At 36.2% G+C, this 10,514-nt stretch overlaps 1 pseudogene; it reads left to right on the plus strand.

The window, feature by feature from the left end:
- Positions 1-2,319: 2,319 nt before the first annotated feature.
- Positions 2,320-9,214, plus strand: LOC127849007 (carotenoid isomerooxygenase-like; annotated as a pseudogene).
- Positions 9,215-10,514: the final 1,300 nt, after the last annotated feature.

Here is a 10,514-nt window from a genome sequence, read left to right on the forward strand (position 1 = left end):
AGGTGTAAGAAAGATCGTAAATTAATTTAATCCACATAACAACAAATGTCACTTCTTCTTACAGCCTCTGACGACTAAAATATGACATGGAAGTTATTAACGAGGATGGGTCCTACTGGATCATGATTTTATGACACTATTTATGATGGAGAGCTTTTTAATTTAAATAATTTATCTTAATTGAACATTTCAAGGTGACGTGTTTTCTTCGGTATTCATCTTGCGATAGAAAATGACCGGTATACCGTGTGACACACATCGGCTGATGTCTTGAAATTGTGAAATTCGTACAAGTCAGCGTACGCAACGAGATCATTAGTCAGTTCTTCGACACATATTTAAAGAGTCTATAGATACGGCACAGCGAAAATGTATATAAACCGAAGTCGAATATCTCTGTCATCTTCTTTAGATTAGTTGCTTAAAGGATTTTGACATCGGTGCTTTTTGCAGACTCGAGTTTAATCTGAAGTATAAAGGTGAGAACATCGTTTTTGTTTTATTTTAAAGTGAACATCATTGCTGTTTACATGTGAATATGTAAATCATCCACACGTGAAAGTAGGCATGTCAATTAATGTTCGTTGGTGACCTAGCTCAAGCGTGTATCAGATATCATTATGACTGGGTAAACACTCATTTGTTTCCACTTGCAACAGTACAAAATAGGGTTGGCATGTCGGCTTAATATGTTTCGTATCTATTTTTGGATTTTAAAGCGGCCTTTTCACATAATTTGGCATGTATTGAAGTTTGTCATTAAATGCTGTATAATGATACATTTAAATATTGGACCTAACAATCTCCAGACAAAAAAGAATACACTTAAAAAATGAAAACAGTAACCCTCAACTGGGCTCGAACCACTGACCCCTGGAGTCCTGGAGTATAAAAAATCCGCTTAGACCACTCGGCCATCCGTGCTCATGCTATGAGAGGATGCATTTTTAACTATATATAAGCAATCCCGTAGTTTCACAAAATATAACTACATCAACAGAACTTTACAAATTATGCAATCGTTTCGCGTTGCAACGCTTTATAATTTTCAGGTTTTTAAATCGTCAAAACATGCATATAATGGATATTTTAGAGCATGGCAAATGTTTAGTATTACTGTTTCCTCACAAATATCATAACTAAAACGAAAATTTGCGAATCTGAAACAACTTTTTTTTCATTTTATCAATTAAACAAAACGGGAAAAGGCCCCTTAAATTATTAAATAAAATCTCCCAAGTGTGTTTTTCAACATTGTTTAGTGAATTTTATTTGATTTAAATTAATTTAGCCGATATAATCAAATGGTTACAAACTTAATATCTATTTCGGTGACCTAAGCAAATTTCATCCTGGAATAGCAAATGTATAAATGGGCACAATTTATTGTATTTTGGGTAAGTTGGGAAAGTCATTGTGTTACCCCATTTATGAGTACCATTGCACAATCATTCGTAATAATCTTCATCTGAAATTAAATCCAGCGTTTTAAAGAAGTGTGTCTGGTAAATAATAAATTTCAGTTCTCATACAAGACTTGTTGTTTGGACAAATTGATTGGATTTCAACTGTTGTTTTAATGAATGGATGTGTTCACTTACATTGGTTATAGCGTTCACTATTCCTTGTAGAAATCGTATGTTTGTAAACCTGTTTTTAACCCATTCATGCCTAGCGTCCTGAAAAAAGGACATTGCAAACAGCGTAGACCCAGATGAGACGCCGCATGATGCGGCGTCTCATCTGGGTCTGCGCTGTTTGCTTAAAGAAATTTCTGTAAGAAATATTCTAAATATAGAAATAAAAATACCAGACACCCTACTTTTGGAAATAAATTGATCCAATTTAGAAGGATGGGAGAGTCCACTGGGCATAAATGGGTTAAATCAATAGCGAAATGTCATTCCATAAAATGTTCACTAGCATATCTGTCTGTTACTGTATTGAACAGTAGTCAAATAAGTTGGACGTATAACGTGAATGTTTGCTCCTTTTTTAAAGAGGGGGGGGGGGGGGGGCTAAATTGGCTTGAATTGTTTACAAGTGCCTTAAATTGTCAATTGACCAAAAATATTTTTCTGCGTATGCCACAGTATGTCACTATTCATCGACAACAGTTTCTCTCACAACCATTAATGGGAAGTTAGTGCTTAAACGTGTAACCTCAGCGACGCGTTTTGCTTGTAGGTGTCATGTATAAAGCGGCGGACAGTCTCTTGCTGATAAGCCTGGCGATCGGTTGCCATGGTGAATATGGGCCTGAAGACCTGATTCGCTTTAAGAGCGCCGGCCTGGGTAATATCAGAAGTGAAACCATTAATGGCCCCACCATACTCGAGGCGGGTTCGATACCCACGTGGCTCCAGGGTACGTCTTCTCTTGCAAAGGATCGTATTATTATTTTATTAAATGATCCTCGTTCTGAAAAATGGGGCTTAAGGCATGTCCGTTAAGTGTCATTCCAGATTAGCATGTGTAGTCAACACATGTTAATATTGAATACACTTTACGGCGTTCGGTTAAGGACGTCGTAGGGACGCCGTAGAGACGCAGTAGTCGTAGTTTCACGAAACTTTTTGTTTTAAGCAAGTTCTCTTCTAAACAACAATCCAGTATATGCGGAACGTATATTCAGTGATGAGCCTGTGCCGACTACACAGGCTATTCTGAGACGAAACTTGATGCCCATGCATTTAGCCCGGTTTTCCGAGAGCGATGCTTAAATATATATTAGTGCGTGATAAAATGAGTCGTGTTCTGAGAAAACTGGGCATAATGCATGTGCGTAAAGTGTCGTCCCAGATTAGACTGTGCAGTCAGCACAGGCTAATCAGGGACAACTCTTTCCGCTTTTATGACATTTTTCGTTTTAATGAAGTCTCTTCTTAGCAAAAATCCACAGGCGGAAAGTGTCGTCCCTGATCAGCCTGTGCGGACTGCGCAGGTTAATCTGGGACGACACTTTACGCACATGCAGTATGCCCAGTTTTCTCAGAACGCGACTCATATGATTGTTTCAGTTCTGATTTAAGTAAAGTGCATGTACTTCACTTAAAAGTGGACATATCGTCATTGGAAGTATCGCGCCGTAAAAGCATCTAATTACGCAATGATTTTGCTAGGCACCCACAAAATCATTGACCGTCCATGGAACACAGCGCAAATTTAATTCAAAACATGACGACTTCAAATAACTCATTATCTCTGTGTGTGAAAAAGTTTTGGAGACAAATCAGTGTTCATTCCTTTATATTACTATGCTATCTGCAAGTTGTTTTAGTCATTTTGTAGTTGAGTTTAGCATATTTCTTCAATTGGATTCAAACATTAGGATTCACGCAACAACTTGGAGATAAAAACATCCATTCCACAAACTTTAGTCGCAAATTAGAGTTGCCACAATAGTTTTGATACGGAAGGATCAACGTTCATGAATAACAATCTTTTAAGTAGAAAATGATTATCAGATCAAATATTACTTCATGTAGTATTGAATACAATGAAATTCGCTTACACTATTGTATACAAATCATTCGGGTCAATGTTATTTGTAAGGAAACGTTATTCAGAAAACATTAATTGCATGTCAGCTTTTCAGTAGCATTAATAAACGTGACATCATTTAGTTTGTAGTCCTCAATGAAATTGACGCCATTTGCAAAATATTTATGAATAAAAATGACGTCATATGTTTGAACAATTCAATGACGTCACAAAATAGTGAACAATGTACTAAGAAGGGCGTAGTAAAAATATAGTTCATGTCCAAAAGCTTGAACCAAATCATTTAGAATCATGTTAGAATCGAAATACTAAGTAATATTTTTATATGATGGTTTGTTGTCGAATAACCCACAGTAAGGAGTATAGATGCGTGTAGTCAAATCACTCGTGCTTCTTTATTGTATCGTACGAATATTACATCACCGGTTATTTCTTGCAGATTTAATATTAAATGTTCAGCTTAACACTAGCTTCTGTATTCCTTTATTGACGAAATCGTTATTACATTGAACATTAAACATTTTAAATGAAACAAAATAGATAAAATTAAGTATTGTTCCACACGCCAGCTTGGCGCATACGAGGCTGGTGACTCCGTACACATGGACATGCTGACGTATGATGACGCCGGGGGCTTACGAGACCATGCCAGTGGTGGACAACATGCTGGGTCCGGTAAGGGACGTCATTGGAAAATACTTAAGTGTTATGAAGTCACTTTGCTGATTTTTAGCTATTGGCGTATTGTTTATGTTATCATTTTTGTTAAGCGTCGTCGCTATGCAGAAATTTTGTTTTCTAACATTTCTAATGGTATGTTGGTGTAATAAAACTGTTGTTCAATTTAAATTGTGATATAATAACTCTTCAACCCTTTGAAACTTTTCAGATGCGTTGTTTAAGAGTGCTGATATTTTAACTTCATTTAGTTATGTACCGTATTCCAGTTACGTTGACGTTTAAGTAATTAATTAATTGCCACAGGATTGCTATTGATTTGCAAGGACGAAATTTTACTTAATCGCATTCTATTTTGGTTGAAGTCATAGTCCCATGTTGTTGAGCGCTATAGTACCGTAGTTCATATGCGGGGGGGGGGGGGGGGGGGGGGGGCTAATTACTTGTTTTTAAATATCGTTCCATTATAATTATGTCATATAATTTAAAACAATTCATTCCATTTTTGTCGGCATCATAGTTCCACTGTGCAATTGTGAACCATGGTTCATATGCGGGTAGGTTTAGTTCAAATCTATTTATTTTAGCTTGATTGCATAGAAAACCTAAGGCTTATTTGAAACGCTCTCGAGTCCGCTTCCTGAGACTAGAACCACTACTTGGTGTCTATGGGGGAGTTCTAAAGAACGGCCCCTCAGTGGGGATCGAACCCGTGACCGCATGGTCGCTATGCGGATACCATATCCATTACGCCGCGCCGCACGGAGCTTTATTGCCTCTTTTCAAATAGCCTGGTGTATTCAATTCAGGGCTTCCGCTGTCGTTCGCCAAATTCGCCGTTGGCGAAAATTTCGCAAATTCGGCGAATAAAATTCTCGGTTGGCGAAAATGCTCGACGAAACGTTTTTAAAATTCGGCGAATAAAATTTTCGGTTGGCGAAAATGCTCGGCGAAACGTTTTTTGCCTGTCAAGTACCATCCCAGACAGTAAACTCTTTAAACCGTTGACTGTGCGTCAATACATCATCGTGTTATTAACCAGAAAATTTGATACGCAGTCTGCAGCAACACCGGTCAGAACCGGTCATCGAAACAAAGGAAACTTGCTGGTGCATTGTGTACTGGCAGTGACGTCACCATCTATGTATAGAACGCTTGCTGGTGTGAAAACAAAAGGTGTTATCGAACATTATGTCAATACCACGGGCCTGGCAAAAGCATTAAACAAAAAACTATTTCTTCACAAAAACACATGAAATCTTGTTTCAACAGGAATTTGAGAGCATTTCTGTTTAATAGTTTCATTATTTTAATATTTTGGGAAAGGTAAAGTTTGATTAAGAAACCAACAATTTCGGAAATAAAAAGGATACCATTCACTCGTTGTAATATATTTCGGATATGTTAAAATTTCGGACATTTTAAGATGCGGACATTTATGTGTTTGTTTCGTGTTGATAGTTTGTAAAACTATATTTTATCATATTTCAGGCAACTAGAATGGATGGTGGCAATTATCTGGGCCTTTCTGTCAAGAAATATGCGTGAAAAACATTCATTTATTTGAGCCTAGAAATCATCCACCATTTACAGAAAATGATTTAACAACAGCAGCTGTCAAAGCTGATGTATATCATATCCAAAATGACCAAATATAACTGTTTAACAATATGAAGTGAGAGGCTTTGAAAATAAAGCATCTTTTGTCTTGATCAACTGTTATGTTTTGCAAAGATTGAAATATGTGCTCATGAATGAATATCTTTAATGTAATGAAAATGTGCTTATTTTGTAAACAATGTGAACTGAACATGTGCTTATGATGTATGTATAAACTGATATTCTGTTATGTAGAATAAAAGTATGATTATTACATTGATGTATGTATATCTAGATGTATACATATCTATAAATGTTTTTGTTATAAACTTATATTCTGTTATGTACAATATTTTAAAAGGATGATTATAGTAAAAAATATATTTAAGCTTCATATTGTACTTATTTGTGTTCAAATACCCATAGACTTTCACGAGGCGGTCCCAAATGCTTGGCTAAAACTTTGGCTACAGTTTTCTAAAATTTGGCTACAAAAAAATCCAATTGGCTAAAATGTTGGCTAAAGAAATTTTTGAGCCAGGGGAAGCATAATGCTGTATAATTTGAAGAAAAGCATTCAATTTGAAATACTCTTTTATAAATAATCTTTATTGTGGAAGATAATGTAAGAACATTTTAAAATCAAGTGTTAAATTGTTTCGTTTGAGGATCCATATACAACAAATGTGTCCCGAATCTCGCTTAACATGACGAGCAAATCTGTTTCGGTAGTAGACCTGCGACGCGGAAAATCTCCGGCAACGTTCGAAATGTCCAATATCAACTATGCCTATAATGGCAAGAAATACACTTATGCGTACATGGTTCGCAACTTCGACTTGCACGAACAGAACGCAATTACGAAGGTATGCTACACATATATATTATTTATAGGTATTGTCTTCAATTATACTCGTAAGCTATTTCCCCTTTCTTCAAACCTTGTTTTGTTGATTTCCGCCTGTCCGTCGGTACATAAGTCGGATCATCTGCCTTCAATTGTGCTGTTCAAGATCACATGAAGTTATGAACACAACATTCCCATTTTGAGCTTTACGAAAAACTTTGTCCCAATGAAATCTCGGCTACGTTCGAAACTGGGTAATGTGGGATAGCAAATCCAGGTTTCTTGGTGAAATTGAAGAGACGGCGTGCAAACACTCTTGAGGCGACATTTATTGCTAAGCATCGCGAAACTTGGTCAGAGCTTTCATCTCAATTAAAAATGTGCAGAATTAATAGTAAGTCATGTTAAATGACATTCATTTTCTAGATGAACGTTGACACTGGGGCGGAGTTGGAATACCTGCTGCCCGAGGGTTCGTCCGTTCAGGAGCCCCAGTTCATCCCCTACCCCGGTGAGATTTTCGAGGACGACGGTGTGATCCTTTCACAGGGATTCGACGGCATTCAGCGGAAAGGTTTTGACGAGTGCTCATTTGAAGAATCTTGTTTTTGGAAAACTTGGCTTAATGCATGTTCGTTAAATGTCGTCCCAGATCAGCATGTGCATTCCGCACAGGCTAATCAGGAGCGACAATTTTTATGGTATTTTTCGTTAACAGGAAGCTTCTTCTTCGAGAAAATCCATTGTAGGCGGAAATTGTCGTCCCTGATTAACATGTGCGGAATTTATATCTGGAACGACACTGTACGCCCACGCATTAAGCCCAGCTTTTTTACGAGGTCCCATTGTTCTCTTCTGCTGCCGAATTGTACTTAGACCGCTTTGCTTCACACCAAGTGAATTCCGAATATGCATTTCTATTCGAAAAGTGATTATGTGTAACACTTTGTAAAATATGAATACATAATGCGATGACTTAACAATGCCGGGACGGTAAGTGTCTGGTGGTTAGTTTTGGGGTATGCGTAAACTCAATTATTGAGGGGATCCAAATGCTTAGAATACGGAGATGACATATTTATGCTATATTTATGCCATATCCCGGGAAGTGTGTCCGGCTGTCGTACATAAAATCCATCTTACACACGGAGCGCCCTATAATCATTTACTCGAACAAGTTAACATTCAAAGTTCAGTCAATAATGCAAAATCACATGGAATTTGAAGAAACGAATGAAACTCAGTGTCAAGAGTGGGTTTGGGTTAACAGTAATGCAACAATTGTTTAACACTTTGACGACCTCTAATGAATCATGTTTACTTTAAACACCGTGTCATTAACTGGGCTCACATGATACTGTTGGGTTTACAGAACAGATACTCAAATGATTTTCGGTCCCCTAATTAAATATTTTTTGACAAAGGAGTCTGTTGGTACGTTAAATTTGGTGGCATGAAATTGACTTTTGAATTGTCCACTCGCTTGACTGAGTTTGTACAATATGATTTGTAATAATACCGTAAATTCTAGTGACTTGACAAAATAACAATAATGACGAAGAATAATGTGATTTCCGACATACTAAATAATGCTCGTGCATTGTTTCTTATAGAATATTTGCTATGATGATGTCATATCCTAAACATAATCAACTTTTTTCAGACTGTTTCCGCTGCGAGCTGGTTCCGCGCCTAATTTCCAAATGCCGGCTATACCGGTAGTTGGGTAAACAATAGGATGAAGTGAAGCCGGAAACCACTACACAACATTACATTAGTAGAAATTTATTAACAAAACCATTCAACATTCAGAAACCATACAAACCGCAAAACAGCTTGGAACCAAAAGTACCGGTAAAACACTCCACTGTTGGGACTGGAAACAGTTAAACCGCATGACGCGGTCATGAAAGTGTGATTTAAATGTGTTGAAAGCAAACAGCGTTTAAATCAAATATTAACGTACGAGATATTTCGATAGTGAAGAAATATACTCATAATTAGGCATGTGAGGACACATATGATGTGCACTCTCGTAGTATAATTTGTATCTACTTACACTAATTTGTGGTTTGACAATGATAACACACATTTCATGCAATGAATATGCGACTTACAAGTGAAAAAAGTTAAACGTTTGTTTTCAGTTTATTTATTTAGAAACGTAAATTGCAAACTTTATTTCAAAGTCAGCATTTACGCCGACTAACTTTTTAAAAGATATTTCTTGTTATATTTAGTTGTTTTTTAATATTCGGTTTTAGCGATTATAAAGCATGTTTGAGGTTGTCTATAGTATACCTGTTGTAATTGGTGAATTCATGTTCAACTTTTTATAAATTGAGACCTGTGAATGTAAACAAGCTTAACTATTGCGTTGTTAGCACCCGTAAACACTAAAGATCGCCGCTATCTGTTGAGAACAAAAGAACGTTTCCCAGGAATATCAAATTTAACCCCGCTGTAGAAGCATGAACGAGATTGCAAAAGAGATAATGCTTGTTCGGTTTTAGCGATTATGAAGTATTTTTGTTGTTGCCTATCGTATCCCTGAAGTTATTGTTGAACTCATGTTCAACGTTTTATAAATTGAGAATATAAACAATCGTAACCTTACACTATTGCGTTGTTTTCCCGAATCTATTTATAGCCTCAGATTATGAATGACCTGTACTACGTCATTAAGACGCAGCAGATAGTGGACTATTTAAATCATTCATCAATAATTTCTTCCGCGACACGTATAATACAAACATTGTTTATTGATTCTTTTCTATATTAGCTCCGTTAAAAAATATTCCATTTAACACGATTTTCACATAATGTTTCCATTTGTGAATGAATATAGTTGGGGAACTCAAACCTCTTGCATAAATTATACAACTATTTCTCGCGCGGATACGGCAGCTGTGGCGGGTAGTAGTAAATAAACTCTGATACACACACAATTTTCAGTAACAACATAAGCTGTTCCCTACGCGAACAACTAAAATAAGAACGGTAGTGTATGAAACAACAAAATTAAAACAAGCATTTTCGTTAGATCACAACAGGGTCAAAGAATGTTTCTGAAAAATACATAAGCTCAAAGAATGTAAAAATTTAAAGCACTTTTTTATTTGTAAACTAACTTCCGTCCCATTTACATATGTCGCAGCTTTTTTTTTCAAAAGGCTTTGTCATTACAAGCTCAATTCTTATCATGTTGGCATTTTATCAAATTTAATATTTTTATGAATTACGTGGAACACAGTTTATTTGCATTGTTTTAAAAGTCATAACTTTGTATAAGCTCAACGAAAAGAGACATTCACTAGTTTGTTTAAGCACCTTAAACCCATTTACATATTTCAGTGGTCTTTTCATAAGACTCTGTCATTAAAAGCTCTACCTTCAATATTGAATCTTTGGTCTTTTTACATATTATTAACACCTTAAGCCTGATTTACAAATTATATCAGCTCTGACAATTCAAATAATATCGCGAGGGATCCCCTGTGTTTGTATAGGTCCCTGAGGTGACACGCGATATCTTATTGCGTTATCTACACACGTAGTGCCACGGGCTATCAATAAACGCTTTTAATTCAAACTTCGCACATCGCCTCTCATTGAGTGAATGCGGTCGTGTCTCTAGCGCAGTTGTTTTTTCAAGCCCATTATATCTTGCTTAAATTGATTATCCGTATTGCTGCAATTAATAAACAAAAACATCACGTATTTTTTATTTTATTTTTCTATCGTCAATTAAAACATTATTACGAAAATTAAATAAAAGACATGTTTGGGAAATGTTGAGAATATCATTAAAGCCATTTAAGTTTTTTCTAAGGCTCCAGATTTTTCTTCAACATTTTTTTCGTAAATTTAAATTTTATTAAGAAAT

This window comes from Dreissena polymorpha, chromosome 10, assembly GCF_020536995.1.
Source record: "Dreissena polymorpha isolate Duluth1 chromosome 10, UMN_Dpol_1.0, whole genome shotgun sequence".
In the NCBI taxonomy this organism is placed as follows: Eukaryota; Metazoa; Mollusca; class Bivalvia; order Myida; family Dreissenidae; genus Dreissena; species Dreissena polymorpha.